Below are 16,352 nucleotides of genomic sequence, written 5' to 3'. Positions count from 1 at the left end.
ATTCTTATTTTATAAATATTATTTATATTCCATAGATTTAGTCACAAGGTAGACCAGGGAAAAGATACTACCTGACAGATGTTTTTCAGGATTGCAGTACTAACCGTAGATGGCTAAACTCTGTCCATATGAGTAGGCCTTTGTTGTGTTTTTTACATTTTGATTTTAAATTACATTCACCCCATACTAACCATGATCAGAAAATCAAATTGGGGTAGGTAAAAATTCAGAGTATCAAATATTCTTAATGACTGATATTTTAGTATTCCTTCCAAAAACATTCAGTAATTTTTTAAAGATGATATAGAGGTATTTGGAAGTTACCTTTGAGAAATAGGTGAGAAACCTCTAGAACAATAAGGTTTAAATTATTTGGTATATGGATTTATCTTCCAAGTAGGAACTAAGCAGTGAATTGACAAAAGGAGCATTTTACTAGCAATCATGTTTATATAAAAGGAAACAGCAAAGTCAAAGTCATTAAAAATGGGAAAAGATCCCTGAAAGTACTGACTCTTGAGAAGAGCTGATTACTTTTGAGTCTCATTCAAAGTTCAAAATTGTGAACTATGAAGTCTAGCTTTTTTTGTCTTTTTTTCTGAAAAAAATGAATTCAAAGGCCTCAGGTGTTATCCTCTGTAAGTTGCTGTACTCTTGCAATGAGCTGTGCTTTGACTCAATGAATTGAGCAACATCTGTTCTCCATTTTTTTTCAGTTTCTAAAAGATTTGACCTTGAACTGAAAAAACATTTTTAATATGGCATTTCATTAACATGGAATTAAAAAGTAATTCAGGCTACTCGATGTAATTTCTGCTCCAACCCCTGAATTAATCTTTTATGTGATACTGGGCAACTACTTGGCCTCTTCATTACTAACCCACCCTAAAACAACAATGCTGAAATGTATTTTGTGGTTAGATCAGATTCACTGGGCAGCTGATTTTGGATTGCTCCATTCTGTTTGCTGCCCAGGAACAGATTCCACTGTGAGTTGTATACATTCCTAACCTGACCAGAGCCCTCTATAAAACTAACAGGGCTCTGTCAATTTATTCAGTTCCACCTTATGCTTAAAAGTAATTTCCCTTTTTTTATTCCATTTTAAAATGTAGGAACACTCTGAAGCCACCAGTTGCTGAGGAAATAGATTATTTTAATAAAATTTCTACAGGCCTAAAACTGTAGATTGCACAGGCCTAAAATTTCTACAGGCCTAAAACTGCTAGGCTGCACAGCAGGTGGTAAGTTTTAACTGCCATTACATTTCAAAGAACCACCACCTTTTTTCTCACAGGTTGTACCAATAACTGTTACCTATTATTCCAGTCTTTCAATTATAGGTGATCATCTCTTGAGCTATCAGAAAAATCCGTTTTCCCCAGGTGCCAAAACCTGTAACTCCTATTTTTTAAATGGAACAATCACATCTGAATTTTGCAGCTTCCATTTACTGCCTATGTCATTACATCAGCTTTCAATACTTACTTCTGTTTCATAGCCCTGGTGAAGATCCTGTTCTCCTATCTCACTTTGTCATGCCCTTTGCAGAAAAAAATTATATTAATAATAACCCTATGTAGCAGAGTGGAACTCAAACCATTAGAAACCTCAAAGGTTGTTCATTTCTCTCAGGACTTAGAGAACAAAATAGGAGGACTCACAGCTGCATAAAAAGATGCTGAAAATGTCCTCAGTGGCCCAAGTAAGTATGTATTTTCCAAAGTTACTATAGTATTATTTGGAAGGGGTGTGTAAAGCATTAGGTTACATACATTATGTAACTACATTTATGAACAAATGAATAATTTTTTTTTTTTCCCTGTTTAGCTGAACAAAAAAAATCAAATAGATGTACAGCAGTTTTTGACACACTCCATGATGATGTTGGCAGTCAGTGCACTTAAAAGTAGTTTCTGTGCATGCTATGTTCTACAGGTAAGAATGATACTATCATATGCATTGACCAAGAGTTTATTATAGGAATGAAATTAAATACTGCAGGAGCAGTATGCAACTGAAAAATCTTCAATACCAGAATGCTCAGCAGTTCTCTCAAGAACATATCCCTTTTGTATTCAGCCCTCTAGAAGACAAGGTAAAAATTATCTGTGCTCTAGAAAGTTGACAGTCAGCTAAGACTAGGCACTACAGCAAGGGTACAAATTGATCAGAAGAACTATGCCAAGAAGTCAACTAAATACTGATGTTTTATGATTTTTATGAGCCTAAGTAATTCTTACAGTGCAAGTAAATCATAGAATCATAAAATGATTTGTGTTGGAAGACAACCTAAAGATCATGTAGTTCCAACCTCCCCGCCATGGACAGGGACACCTTCCACTAGATCAGGTTGCTCAAAGCCCCGTCCACCTTTGGACTCACTCTAACAGGTCCATGTCCTTCTTCTGTTTTGGGCACCAGAGCTGGACACAGTACTCCAGGTGGGGTCTCATGAGAGTGGAGTAGAGGGGGAGAATCACCTCCCTCAACCTGCTAACTACACTATATGAAACAACATAGCAAACTACTTAATCTGGATCTAAGCTTTTATGCAGTTGGTGTGTCAAAAAGCTTAAAAGCATGTCAATTTTTTGGAAAGATGATCCATACTAACACATAAAACCTACTGGAAAAGAAGTATCAATGATGCAAATGCAACTCCAGACATAAGAATATAATGGTATTGTTAATAAGAAGATTCAGGTGGAAATAATACCTTTCATGATGTGATTGGAGGGTTTCTTCTATGACTTCACCTTTTTAGCTACATCTATTTATTTATTTATTTATGCATTTACTGGTTTTGTACAGAATGGTATTGTTGGGTTTTTTTCATTGCTTTTGTAAGTGCTACCTGTGCTCCAAGTGCTGCTTGGAGATGTTTCAACATCAAGGCTGGACAGATTTTGCTTTATGGGCAGGGAGGGAATTGATGTTCATTAGGTGAACCATGCTACAGTTTTTATTAGTGTGAAACATCACAGTTATTCAGTTTTAGATTACCAGATATAAGGTGACTGTATGAATAATTGCTTGATAAAGAGCTGTTATCACAAAGACAGCATTATAACTAAAGTCAGATAATACCATTCCTTTCATCTTTCACTGGCTGCGTTCACTATTTTCTTTATAAATACTACACTTTTTGCTTTTGGTCAGAGAGGCAAGACATATAATCTTTCCTACTATGTAAAACTGATATGAGTTAAAAGTTATATCTTTGCAACTGAGACAAACTGCAGATACTATAACAAGCTCTTGTTGTTTTGTCTTTTTAAAAAAAATTCTTCTTTGATTTTGTTTCAATGTTTTTTGAGGCTGATGCTAAACAGGCCTTTCAAACATTAATGCACTGAATAAATGCTTATTTTAAGTACAGGCCCAAGTTTGCAAAAGGTTTCAGTTTCTTAATAGCCATTTATATAAAACACTGCAGAGAATGTTCTCAACTTTAAAAGGAAATCCTAACCTTACATATCACATTTGAGAAATTAGATTGATTTTAGTATCATACAGCCACCCAGTAGGCACAGAGTATGCTAGCTTACAATCCAAAGAGAAACTGAATATTTATGCATGCTTCATTAAGCAACTATCACTGCAAAAGTGATTTATTTTACTTTTTAAAGGCAGAAAAGGAGTTTTAGGGAGTAATGTATACTTAGATGTACGTAAGTACATCATGTAAAATGAATGGTTCTAGTGCTATGTAATAATGTTTTTAATAATGTTTTTAAGTCAATAACATTTATTAATTGACTAATCATGCTTGCTCAGACTTTTAGCCTGGAGTTAATTATATAAGACCATGAAAAATGTCAAGATTCAAAAACTGTTCATCAAGTGATAGGTGCGACAAATATAATAATCAACCTTCTGTTTTCCTTTTATATTTTTCTTTCCCTTCCTTTTATTGAAATTATCCATTTTAGAGGTAGAAATAAAGTTGTAACACAAAAGACATTTTGAAACAAGAAAACAATCTACACACATCTCTCATATTTGATGCTTAATCATTTCTCAATGGCAATTTGACAGACAGTAGTTTGAGTCTTCAAAACTGTTGTTTTATTCACAGCAGAGGATCAGTTGGAATTTTTCCTTCTACTAATGTCCTGGATTTCAAAAATTGGATCTTTTTAATCAAAATCAACTTTTTAAAATTGGTTGGAGAAAAGTATAAGTCAATGTTGTTTCTTCTTCTTTTTATATTTCTACTTTTTTCATTAAAAAAGAAAAATATCATTAAAAAGTTTCATTTTTCATTAAAAACCAAAAAAGTTTCTACTATTGATTTTAGAAATATCTGAAGAGTTTGATAAAAATTACAGAAACACAGAATCATCTAGATTGGAAAAGAACTTGAAGATCATCTAGTCCAACCATTAGCCTAACTGACCATTCTCAACTACACCATACTCCTAAGCACCATGTCAATGTGACTCTTAAACACCACCAGGGATGGGGACTCCACCACTGCCGTGGGCAGCCCATTCCAATGCTTAACAAGCCCTTCTGTGAAGAAATACTTCCTAATATCCAATATAAATCTTCTCTGGCACAACTTGAGGCAATTTCCTCTTCTCCTATCACTTATTACTTGGTTAAAGAGACTCATCCCCAGTTCTCTGCAACCTCCTTTCAGGTAGCTGTAGAGGGCAATGAGGTCTCCCCTCAGCCTCCTCTTCTCCAGACTGAACAACACCAGTTCCCTCAGCTGCTCCTCGTACGACATGTGCTCCAGACCCTTCACCGGCTTCGTTGCCTTTCTCTGGACACGCTCAAGTAATTCAATGTCCTTTTTGTAGTGAGGGGCCCAAAACTGAACACAGTAATTGAGGTGTGGCCTCACCAGTGCTGAGTACAGGGGTAAGATCACTTCCCTGTCCCTGCTGGCTACACTGTTTCTGATACAGGCCAGGATGCCATTGGCCTTCTTGGCCACCTGGGCACACTGCTGGCTCATGTTCAGCCGGCTGTCAATCAACACCCCCAGGTCCCTCTCTGACTGGCAGCTCTCCAGCCACTCCTCCCCAAGCCTGTTGCGCTGCTGGGGGTTGTTGTGGCCCAAGTGCAGCACCCGGCATTTGGCCTTATTGAAATTCATACAGTCGGCATTAGCCCATCGCTCCAGCCTGTCCAGATCTCTCTGCAGAGCCTCCCTACCCTCGAGCAGATCAACACTCCCACCCAACTTGGTGTCATCTGCAAACTTACTGAGGGTGCACTCCATCCCCTCATCTAGATCATCAATAAAGATGTTAAAGAGGAGTGGCCCCAAAACCGAGCCCTGGGGGACACCACTCATGACTGGCCACCAACCAGATTTAACTCCGTTCACCACAACTCTTTGGGCCCGGCCATCCAGCCAGTTTTTTACCCAGTGAAGCGTGTGCCCATCCAAGCCGCGAGCAGCCAGTTTTGCCAGGAGAATGCTGTGGGAAACGGTGTCAAAGGCCTTACTAAAGTCAAGGTAGACCACATCCACAGCCTTTCCCTCATCCAATAAGCGGGTTGCCCTGTTCTAGAAGGAGATCAGGTTTGTCAAGCAGGACCTGCCTTTCATAAACCCATGCTGACTGGGCCTGATCATCTGGTTGTCCTGCATGTGTTTTGTGGTGGTACTCAGGTTGAGCTGCTCCATCAGCTTCCCAGGCACCAAAGTAAATTGATAGCCATTTGTCATTCTTTTCCTTCCTGCCTGTTTTCTTAACCAAGTTTCCACTCGTTAGTAATAGATCTATGTAGTAAATATTTCATTAGCCATTACATTCATTGGTAAATATTCAGTTTTTATTGTAAAATGTCCCTAAATCTGACAGAAAAGACAAAAAGTTATTATCTGTCATTGCTGGAGAAAGGTCAGTTTTAGGGGTATTCACCATGAATGGTTTATTCAAGTTTCTTTCTTAACAATTTTTGTATTTGCTTCTTGACAACCTGTTTCTAATTTTGCTGGCAACATTAACACCTATAGTTTTGACTGATGATCATGCTTCGGGAAGGCATTTGTAATTTATGTCATGTCCCGTAAGTGAGTACCTCATTGCCAGCAAAATATTGCTGTAATTTAAGAGATGACTTTTAATAATTACATGTGTTAAGTACATGTAATAAATATGTAGATACCTGCCTAATTACACCATTATAAATGCTTTAAACTATGTGTTAAGTTGACATTTATATTGTGTATGAAAAAGCACAAATTCAGATTCATACATGACTGCAGACTACGCTAGGAGAAAGAATATTCTTTACACTTCAAGAAAGTGGTTGTGACTTCTCATAATGGCGATGAGAGAAACATTGTCATTGCATCTGAAAGGACTTGACAGAGCTCTTTAGAGGTCAAGTCAATCCAGCTTCTATGAAAGGGTGGGATTTTAACTGAAGCCATCCATACAGAAAAAAGAAAAAAATGTTGTGAGGCAAAATATAAGTCTTTTACAGAAGTAAAACACAGTTCTGCACCAGTAGTATTTGATAAATCACTTGAGTGTTCTCAGAAAATATGACAATCTGTTGATTTTTTTTTTTTTTACTTTGAGGAAGAGCAAAAGAGTATATGAAAGAAACTAAAATGTAACGGAGTATAATATGAGGTACTAGATGCGATTGTAGCAGATAGAAAAAAACGAAAAAGAATCATTCTAGCTATGAAAAATGAAACACATCTCTCAGTTCTGTAGCAGGAAAGTTCACACATGTTTTTCTGTCATTTGTCAGCAGTCTGAAAAAGTAGCAGACCGGTGACACAGTCAATGAAACAAAACAAAAAGACAAACAGGATGGGTTACTAAGGGACCCATTAAAATTAAATGAATGAGTACCATCATGGCAAATAAAATTGTGTGCTTAGACATGCCAGATAAATCATATTAGAAAGAATATTTTATTGTAAGTTGTAAATTAACAGAAACTGGAGAAATGCAAGAAACTTGGCCATCATTCTAGAAGCTGATTTAAAATTACTTTGTCTATCTAGCAAAAATTATGACAGTGATGTCATAACAGATAAGACAGATGTAGAAAATAATAGTGATAATGGTAGAAGTTTGTCCATTATGAGGCATCTGCATCTGAAATAGATTGCTTGGTTCTTATTCTATTTAAGAAAAAGTACTAGGTGAAATTAAAATGTTTCAGGATCATGTGAGAATGTGAATAAAAGCCTAGAGGATCTCCAGAAACAGATGCTTGAAATGTTTCCCACAGAGAAAGAGAGATGCCCATGTAGGCTACATTTGTATTAACAGTTCACTGATATCAGTTAGTCCTGATCCAACAGGAGCAGATCAATAGGTAGAAGCTGATGGTTCTGTGGTTCCTCATGTTTCTGTTGTATGTGGTTCATGGAGTTTACATCAGATAAAGCTGGGTATTTGGGCCAAATGTCCCTTTACACATATGGTTTGAAGTCCTCTGATGGAAATTTATCCTGCAAACCTTTGTTTCCTTGGCTGCACACACTTCCTTATACATGCTGAGGAAACATTTTTCTTCTGTTTCATATGGATGACTACCACAGGAATGCATTTGTGTGTTCCCACCACCACCACCTTTATAATCCCTGTAGAAATAATATCTCATTTATGCTCGTGCTCTTGCTGTTGCTAACCAATATTTCAAAACGAGAGTGTATGATGTCTGCTGCCCAACCCAGCTGTTCTCTTCTAGTTTTGTCAGTGTCCAAAGAAAAGAGTCAGAGTGGAGCTTTCATCCTTTGCAGCAACCAATCCAGGACACTGAGTTATTTGATGCTAGCTCTGTCATGCTTCCTTTAGTCTGAAAAGCAAAAGTAGTTGCTAGATCTGCCTTTCTAGTGATTTAGTTGAAGTACTGGCCCAGTTGGTGTAGAAATCTGTGGCAGTGAGAGAACAGTTGAGGTCCCCTGCCATGAACTTGTCTTTGGCATCTTCCCTTCCAATTTCCAGAGCTTAAATTTCTCTTCAAGAGCGGGTCTGCTCTCCTTGTGAATTTTGTAGCCCATGGTTCTTATCACCCAGTGGCAAGCCAGCTCAGAGTGGGAAACTATCATAGTCCAAGTGATGACCACCAGATGTCTCTGAGACAGGGCAGTCAGAAAGGCAGTTCCAGGCTCATAAATGAGCTGAAGGCTGAAAGATGATGAATGAAGTACTTGCCCATTTTATAAAGCACAAGAACCACTTCTGGATGTCACGGGAGCTCAAGAGCCTTGTATTGGCATGTGCAAAAGGTCTGTGTCAGAGTACCCAGTTGCTGTGTGGCCATGACCCAGTTCACAGCCTGATGTCCCCACTGAGTGGTAGAGAGCATTTGGATTGTTTTTTTGTGGTGAGATTCCTGTTTAGGTGCTTCACAAGGGAGTATGTGCCATAGAGCAAAGCTGCTCTACAAGCATGTTCTGCAAACCAAATGTAGAAAATAGAGATAACTGCGGGATTCTATCCAGAACAATACTATTGCCTCATTCCAAATTGTTAATGTAGTCAGATCTATAAAGCTATAGAGGTTCAGAAATGACAGGTAAATCTTATTCTGTTTTTTTTACCCTTTTTCATTATACAATGAAAGAAAGAAATTAAGTGAAAATGGAAGGTAATACTTTGAAAACTCATTGTCTCAAGATATAATTGAGGCCAAGAGCTTAGTAAGATTCAGTGAAGGATTAGACACATGTGGATAGCAAGAACAGTCGCTGTTATTTCACATAAAATAATTTTCTTTTTTTAGAAGGGTTTTAAACCTTACAAATTCTATTAACTGATAGGGATTAGGAAGAAGAAATGTCATCTCTTGGCAGATTATTTCATTACTGGCCACCACAGAGTTTATTTTTACATATTCCTTTCATGACTTTGCCACAGATCACTGTCAGAGACAGAATACTGGGCTTGACTGGTTATGCACACAGTGTAGTACAAGAGTTGATATTCTAATCTACACTTTACTATGTCAAATGTTCTATCAATATTGAAAATTTTAATTACAAACTGAAACAAACTTTGTTTACGATATATTGAGACATACAGAATAAAATGTGGACCCTGCTGTCAATATTCTGAAATAGTTTTTGTATAATTCCTCCCTCTTCTTCCCCAGTTCTATAAGTATCATATAAATTACTCTTGTGGACAAATCAAAAAACGAAAAAAAAAGCCTGCAGTTTCTAAACCTTCAGAGATTACATTAGCAGGGCATAAAATTCTACCAAATGTTTTGCTGCAGCTTTAAAAATACATTTTTTGTCTGGTATCTCTTTATTTCAATTTGCAGAGTTCTCTACCCTGAGAATGCTAGATACTTTTGAGTTAGTATCCTGAAAACAATACTGCTAGCAGTTTTATTTTCAAAAATTGGTTTGATGTAAGTAAAAATTTGGAAGTTTAAAGCTGTAAGTAAATTGTCTCCTAGAACAACAAATTAATTCAGTTAAATACATTTCAATCAGTCATAATTTGGGACTTTTTTTAGAATGATAGATCATGCATATTCTAATTAATTCAATAGTAGTCTACAACTGTGCAATCTCTTGTGTATACCATTTTTAGCTTTTTATTCCTGAATGAAAGAGCACAACAGTATTAGAATGAAGTTTCATCGTGACGTATCCAAGGAGTAAGGTATAAACAAATGACAGAAGTCAAAAGCTTGCTTCTCAGTAAAAATTTAAAAGGGGGGGGGGAGGGGGGGGGAGGGGGGAACCTCAGTCTACCTTCTCTCTTTCTTTTGTGGGAATATGAAACAATCCATAAATATCTTTTGGGGGGGGATGGAAAAGAAATAAAATCCAGTTCTGTAGTCAAGGCAGTAATCTGTAGTAAGAATTTTTCTCTCAGTTTTCATCATGAAAAATCTATTTTTCGGAATGTTGCATTTCTGTGGGGCTCAAAATATCAATCAGCACTCATAATTCTGTTTAGGAATGTATAAGGGTGAAGTCTTTGCTTCAGGATACAGACTGTCTTGAGAGTAGAAACCCTGTTTTATGAAAATCAAGTGAAGTTTTGGAGTTTGGAGCATGGGTAGAATTTCAAGAATTTATGGGGTGTTTTATATAACTATGTGCTTCTAGGTGAATCTTGCTTTTTGAACACTCGGGAATAAAACAATAAACAGATGTCCTGTGAGTTTTGTTACTACACTTCTACCTGGGAAGTCATTCTGCCTATCATCACTGCAAAGCATTTTCATTCATTTAAAGCACATTCTTGAATTTAGATAAATGAATATACATTATTGAAAAGGAGAATACACAGATTACTATAACACTATTGTTTAATTTTCTATTAACTCTGGAATATGAGAAATTGGTTGGGCATTTCTGCTGCTCATCTACACTAAAATGTCAAAAAGCAAAACCTCACTATGTGATGAAAAACAGGAACACACAGTGAACCTACTCACATTAAACAACTGGTTACAAATATATTAGCCATTGATACTAATTTCTGAGCCTAGATTGTGAATTGTCTTAACAAGTACCTTAATTAAACAAATATGATGCCAAAATTAGGCTGAAAGATAAAAAGTCATAAATATGGCTTAAAAAATAGGGGAGCAATCAGGTCAGTTTTGGGGTTTGGGCTTTGCTTTTTTTTTTTAACTAAAATCATACAAAAATATGTACAGGTTTTGTTATAAAAAAACTATGTAGGTATCCACAAACATGTCAGAAGTCACACCTATCTTTAAATCTTGACATCAAACAAGATGTTCTTGACTGTAACATTAAGATTGTAACATTAAGGATCTCTAAGTAAGACCTTTTAATTTTCATTTTAGGTTAACAACTTGTGAACATTGACCCCAAAACTCAGCTGTTGATTAATACTGGAGTGGGACTCATTTAATTCAGCTTTTTAAAGGTTGTGCATCTGGTCTAAGTTTTTTAATCAGTGGAAAGAAGTACCCCCTCAAAGGCTGATTATTTACCTCCTAAAACAGTTTAAATGAAGTACCCTCTGGGTTACCTAGGCACTCTTTTAATCCCAAAGAACTCACCTGCATCACCCAAGAAACTATTGACATAGTAAGGATTTAAACAGATTTCCCAATTCTTCAGTTTTAGACTGTCCATATTTTTTTAATGGGAGCTTCTTTCTGGTAAATTATGCTAGATGTATTTCTATATACTTAGATACACAGAGATCTTTCTGAAACTACTCTTAATTTAGGAAGGATTCATCCCTTTTTCTTCCTTCCTCTTATTATTCTAACAGTTTTCAGTACTTCTGTTTCATCATGCATACAAAGTAATTCAAAGCTAGGTTTTGCTTGGGGTTTTTATATTTTCTGTCTTGTTTGTTTGATGTTTTTAATTATACAAAAGGCTCATTTTCAGATTGGTCTGATGCAGGACTAACTACTATGTTAGCTTGGTATATATGAATGTCTTTAAATAGATAGACATCATAAATAAGAAAAAAAATTATATTAATTCAAAATTACACTTCTGATATTTATCCAACTTGAACTTCTGAGCCACAAATTATCTTTCACCAACAACAAATCAAGATTTTTGTAATAAATTCAATTTAATAAGCAAAAATAGCTCTGAATTAGAAAATAATACATAAATGTTAGCAGACCTTTAAACATCAGTATTTCTTCAATGTTTAAAGATTTACCAAAAACTAATGACCCACATGCCAAAAAAAAAGGGTAATAAATGATGAGATTTCCTGAAATTCTTCAGGACCTTGTTATATGTTGTTTTGAATTGTACTTTCAGCCCATTTTTGATACAATACTTTTAAGGTAACTTTTTTCCTTGAGTTAACACAGGGGGACAGTGAATATTTTATTCTATTCCTATTGTTTATTTATATACTAAAAACCAGCAATATATCTGATGTTTTAGAAAGGATATAGCTGTCTGTGCTGTAACATTGATTTTTATGATGATCATTAGGTGCTTTTGAGAATCTCATCCAATAACTGCACTTTCAAGGTACTGGATATTTAGTTGACTAAAAGCAAAGTTTAGTACGTGTTGTGCTTGTCTCATGAACTTTATACTAACTTATTTTCATTAATCTACCAATTCCTCTCTGGAAAAAAAATCATAATGATTAAACATCATGAGTAAGACATGTTGTCAGCTCTTATTATTGGAGAAGAATTTGTGGTGAGGGAAATTACAGTGTACAAGAAAAAAACCACAAATAATGGTAATGGACTTAATTAATCATGAATCTTAGTGAACACTTGGTGTTGCCTCTTCTTAATCAAGATATTAATCTGTGAGTCTCTGCCATCATCATTATCAAAAGGTAGTAGTGTTTACTATTATTATTATTATTACTGTATTATTGTCACTGCAAAAACCAGAACTGATGTAAATGTAATTGTCCCTCTGATGTAATTTGTGCACAAACTGGGGGAAAAGAGCATAGAAACTTCTATAAGTATAACAGTAAACGAATCCATCAATAAAGTTATCAACTTTGTTAATTAGAGTTTAGTTTGGCCAGAGGGCAAAAGGAGAAGAAAATGAAGAGTTTACTGTACCCATCTATGACTCTTTTCCTGCTTGTTTCCATTTCATGAAATCTTATCAGGATCTAACTGCAAAACTGGAGACTTAGCCTGGAAGTGCTTCAGGAAACTGCTTTCTATCAAAGTTTCATTACACATTTTGTTGTAGTATGATCCATATTTAATTGCAACACTAAATAGGATGTGGGTCTCTAGGAAGAACTGCACATCAAAAAGAAACACATAGAAAAGGAATGAGGCAGAATGAATCAGCGTAAAGAGGAAAGTGCTCAGATATATCAGAATATGGTTAACATATGCCATACAGAGGGACCATCACAGGCTTGAGAGGTGGGCCCATGCAGACCTCATGAAGTTCAACAAGGCCAAGTGCAAGGTCCTACACATGTGTTGAGGCAGTCCCAAGCATAAATACAGGCTGCACAGTGAATGAATTGAGAGCAGCTCTGTGGAGATGGACTTGGGGATACTAGTGGGTGGAAAACTGACTATGAGCCAGAAATGTGCACTCACAGCACAGAAAGCCAACCGTAGACTGGGTGGCATCAAGAGATGTGTGGCCAGCAGGTCGAGGGAGGTGATCCTTCCCCTCAACTCCATTCTCATGAGATCCCACCTGGAGTACTGTGTCCAGTTCAGGGGTTGACAATGTAAGAAGAACATGGATCTGCTCAAGCAGGTCCAGAGGAGGGCCACAAAAATGATCAGGGGGCTGGAGAATCTCTCTTATGAGGACAGGCTGATAGAATTGGAGTTGTTCAGTCTTGAGGAGACAAGGCTCTGGGGACACCTTCTAGCAGTCTTTCAGTACTTAAACGGGGTCTACAGGAAAGATGGGCAGGATCTCTGAAGTGCTAAGGCTTGGACAACAGGCCCAAGCCAGAGTTGATCTAAAGATGAATCCTGTATATTTTATAACTGATTACCATTGCGTCAGTAGGTATTGTGTTAGGTTATAACAAGCAACCTATGCTGATGTAAAAAGTGTTGAAGTGTTGAAGTATTGAAGCCTGAACAACAGGCCCCGAGACGAAGCTGCTAACTTAGTATGTAGTCATTAACAAAGTATGTATGGTCACTAGTGAAAGATGTAGCTTAGGCAGAATATAATCAGTAATGAGGATGAAATGCTGAGAGAATGTATCCAACTTTCCTTGCTCAGCCTTGTTCAAGGCTGAGAACCCAAGTATTCTGCCTTGTTTGAAACTCCCTTGGTTGTCCCCCCCAAGCCCTGGCCAGGCTTTGGGTGGAATTCAACAGGAGGATGGAACCAGATGTTTCCGCTCAAAACAAAGCTGCCAGTTATTCTGGCTTGCTGATTTTTGGTATATAAGGCTGGACCCGCTCACAGCGACTTTGAATGCCTCACCTACGGATGGACGCATCACGCAGGATTTCCCACTTGCTGGGACAGGCTCTCGCTGCAACCGGGGCTCCCCACTGACTGCGGATCTGGATGATGGTAACATATGTAAGTCGTGATATATCTTTCTTAATCACTATTCTCCCTCTCATGCAATAATGACTTGATGCATTACCCTGTATTTTCCTATTTGTTTGCTTTAAGTGCACTATTCTGCCTTTTCTTACTGCATGTTTTCTGTATTACTCTGTTGCATTATTTAGTTATCACCAGTAAAATATGCCTACTCTTTTCACTCTGGTGTCTGAGTTTAATTGGTATCCTTAATCAACAAAACAGTCTCTTTATCAGTGAGTGTCGTGATAGGATGAAGTGTGACAGTTTTAAACTGAAAAAGGGTAGATTTAGATTAGACACAAGGAGTGTGGTGAGGCAGTGGAACAGGTTGCCCAGAGAAGTTGTGGATGATCCCTCCCTGGAAGTGTTCAAGGCCAGGTTGGATGGGGCTTTGAGCAACCTGATTTAGTGGAAAGTGTCCCTGCCTGTGGCAGGAGGCGTTGGAACTAGATGTTCTTCAAGGTGCCTTCCAACCCAAAACATTTTATGACAATGATATGGCCTCTAACTAAGAACTTATTTAAGTGAGAATAGAAAGGCCAATCAGTAAATGTAACCAATATTCTTAATGATAATAATAATGATAATGATAATAATAATAATTAAAAGAATTGTCTCTGAATGCATATCTGTAATTTCTATTTATATTCTTCTATAGAGCACGTTCAAAGGACATAGAATACGTGTCAATTTGGAATACATTTTGGAAGTTCTCTTCCTAACAAACACTATTATGTAGTATTATGTATATGCAAAAAAATATTTTTATGCATATATTTATATATATATACATATACATAAAAATAAATTTTCAGATGAAACTGAACTTGAATTTCTACACTGCTCCATCCAGAACAGATAATCTCACAGAATTTTGTACTGCAACATAATGTGGAATGTTTTCCGATTGCCAACTAGTAATAGAAGTATAGATTGACAATATATAGTCAGTTGTATTAGCTTATGAAACAAAAAACCCTTCTGAAAACACATTTCAGGCAATCAAAACCAAATTTTATCTGTGTTTCATCAATTTAGAGAATTCCCTGAAGATTACATCCTAAAATAACCATAGATTTTATGTATCTTACATCTTTTTACTTTCTTCATAGGCAAGGTAAGACATGCAGTTCTACACATATTTGCATAAAGCATTCTGGGTTTGGGTTTTTTTTTTTTTTTTTGTTATGTGATCGAAACCAGGAAGCATATTACTGAAAAATATCCTTTAGTTTTAAATAAATGCATCTGCCTGAAAAATTCCTGTAGTGATTGCACAAATCATTATCATCACTTAATATATAACTCTTTAATGCTGAAACAAGAAAATTGGATACCGATTTTCCTTTCTTCACTTGCCTCTGGAAAATAAAATATTGGAAAACTTTTCAAAATTAATTTCAAAATTAATTGATACATTCATGTAGGTCTGCATGCATTTAATATACAGAACTTGTTTTTCTCTTTGGTGTAATGTTGTGACTTACAGTTGCTAGGGAATAGAAAACTCAAAATCAAAACTCAAGAACTGCACAGGCAGTTTTCCAAACACATTATTCAGATCTTAGTTTCTGATTTGTCTGTCTAACAATTGACAAAGACTTCTTTCAAATGTGGAATGTACTAACTCATACATACATTTCATTCATTATAGGAAGCATGAAAATTAAAATGTATTAATGTATTTTAATTATATAGTCAATACTGTTTAACATGCTGATTTGTTTTTCCCCCTATTTAGAGGTCAAAGGAGAGGAATGTGTCAAATTGTTTTCATAGGGCATCATTATAATGATACTGTTATCAAGTTAAGAAAAGGATTAACAGTAAATTCCAAACACTAGCATCTTGGAGAACATCCAAGCAAACAAACACAACTTCTAAGCTTCTACAAAATAAAGACTGAATTCTGGTTGAAGTACACACATCTGTATTCAAATATGGCTCTGCCTTTCAGCATGACTCTTGTTTACCTGCTGGATAAGGATCATGTAAACTAAAATATTTGAAAAGCTAGGAAACTGCTAATCATTCAGTGTGGTCAATTTGCTGCAGGATCTAAAACCAATTATGTATGAGAAAAGGAACCATGATTGTTTAGTCTGGTGAAGAGGAGATGGAACGTGGACATGATAACAGCAAGTGCAAAGATGAAGGAAATTGCTAGCTATGAACCCTTCTGAACAGGATAAGCAGTAGCAGCCAGACTTATACCAATGAAGATTTTAAATATAACATGCCAAAATGTTTTTTAAGCACTTTAATATACAGTCCAAGGGAGCCCATAAAATTTCTTTCTCTTGGAAACTTTTAAGAGAAAATTAGGCAAGTGCCATCTCCATCCAGACATCTCAATGATTCCTTGCTACAGTTCTATAACAAATTT

This window comes from Strix aluco, chromosome 2, assembly GCF_031877795.1.
Source record: "Strix aluco isolate bStrAlu1 chromosome 2, bStrAlu1.hap1, whole genome shotgun sequence".
In the NCBI taxonomy this organism is placed as follows: Eukaryota; Metazoa; Chordata; class Aves; order Strigiformes; family Strigidae; genus Strix; species Strix aluco.
Note: the sequence above shows the minus strand (reverse complement) of the source record.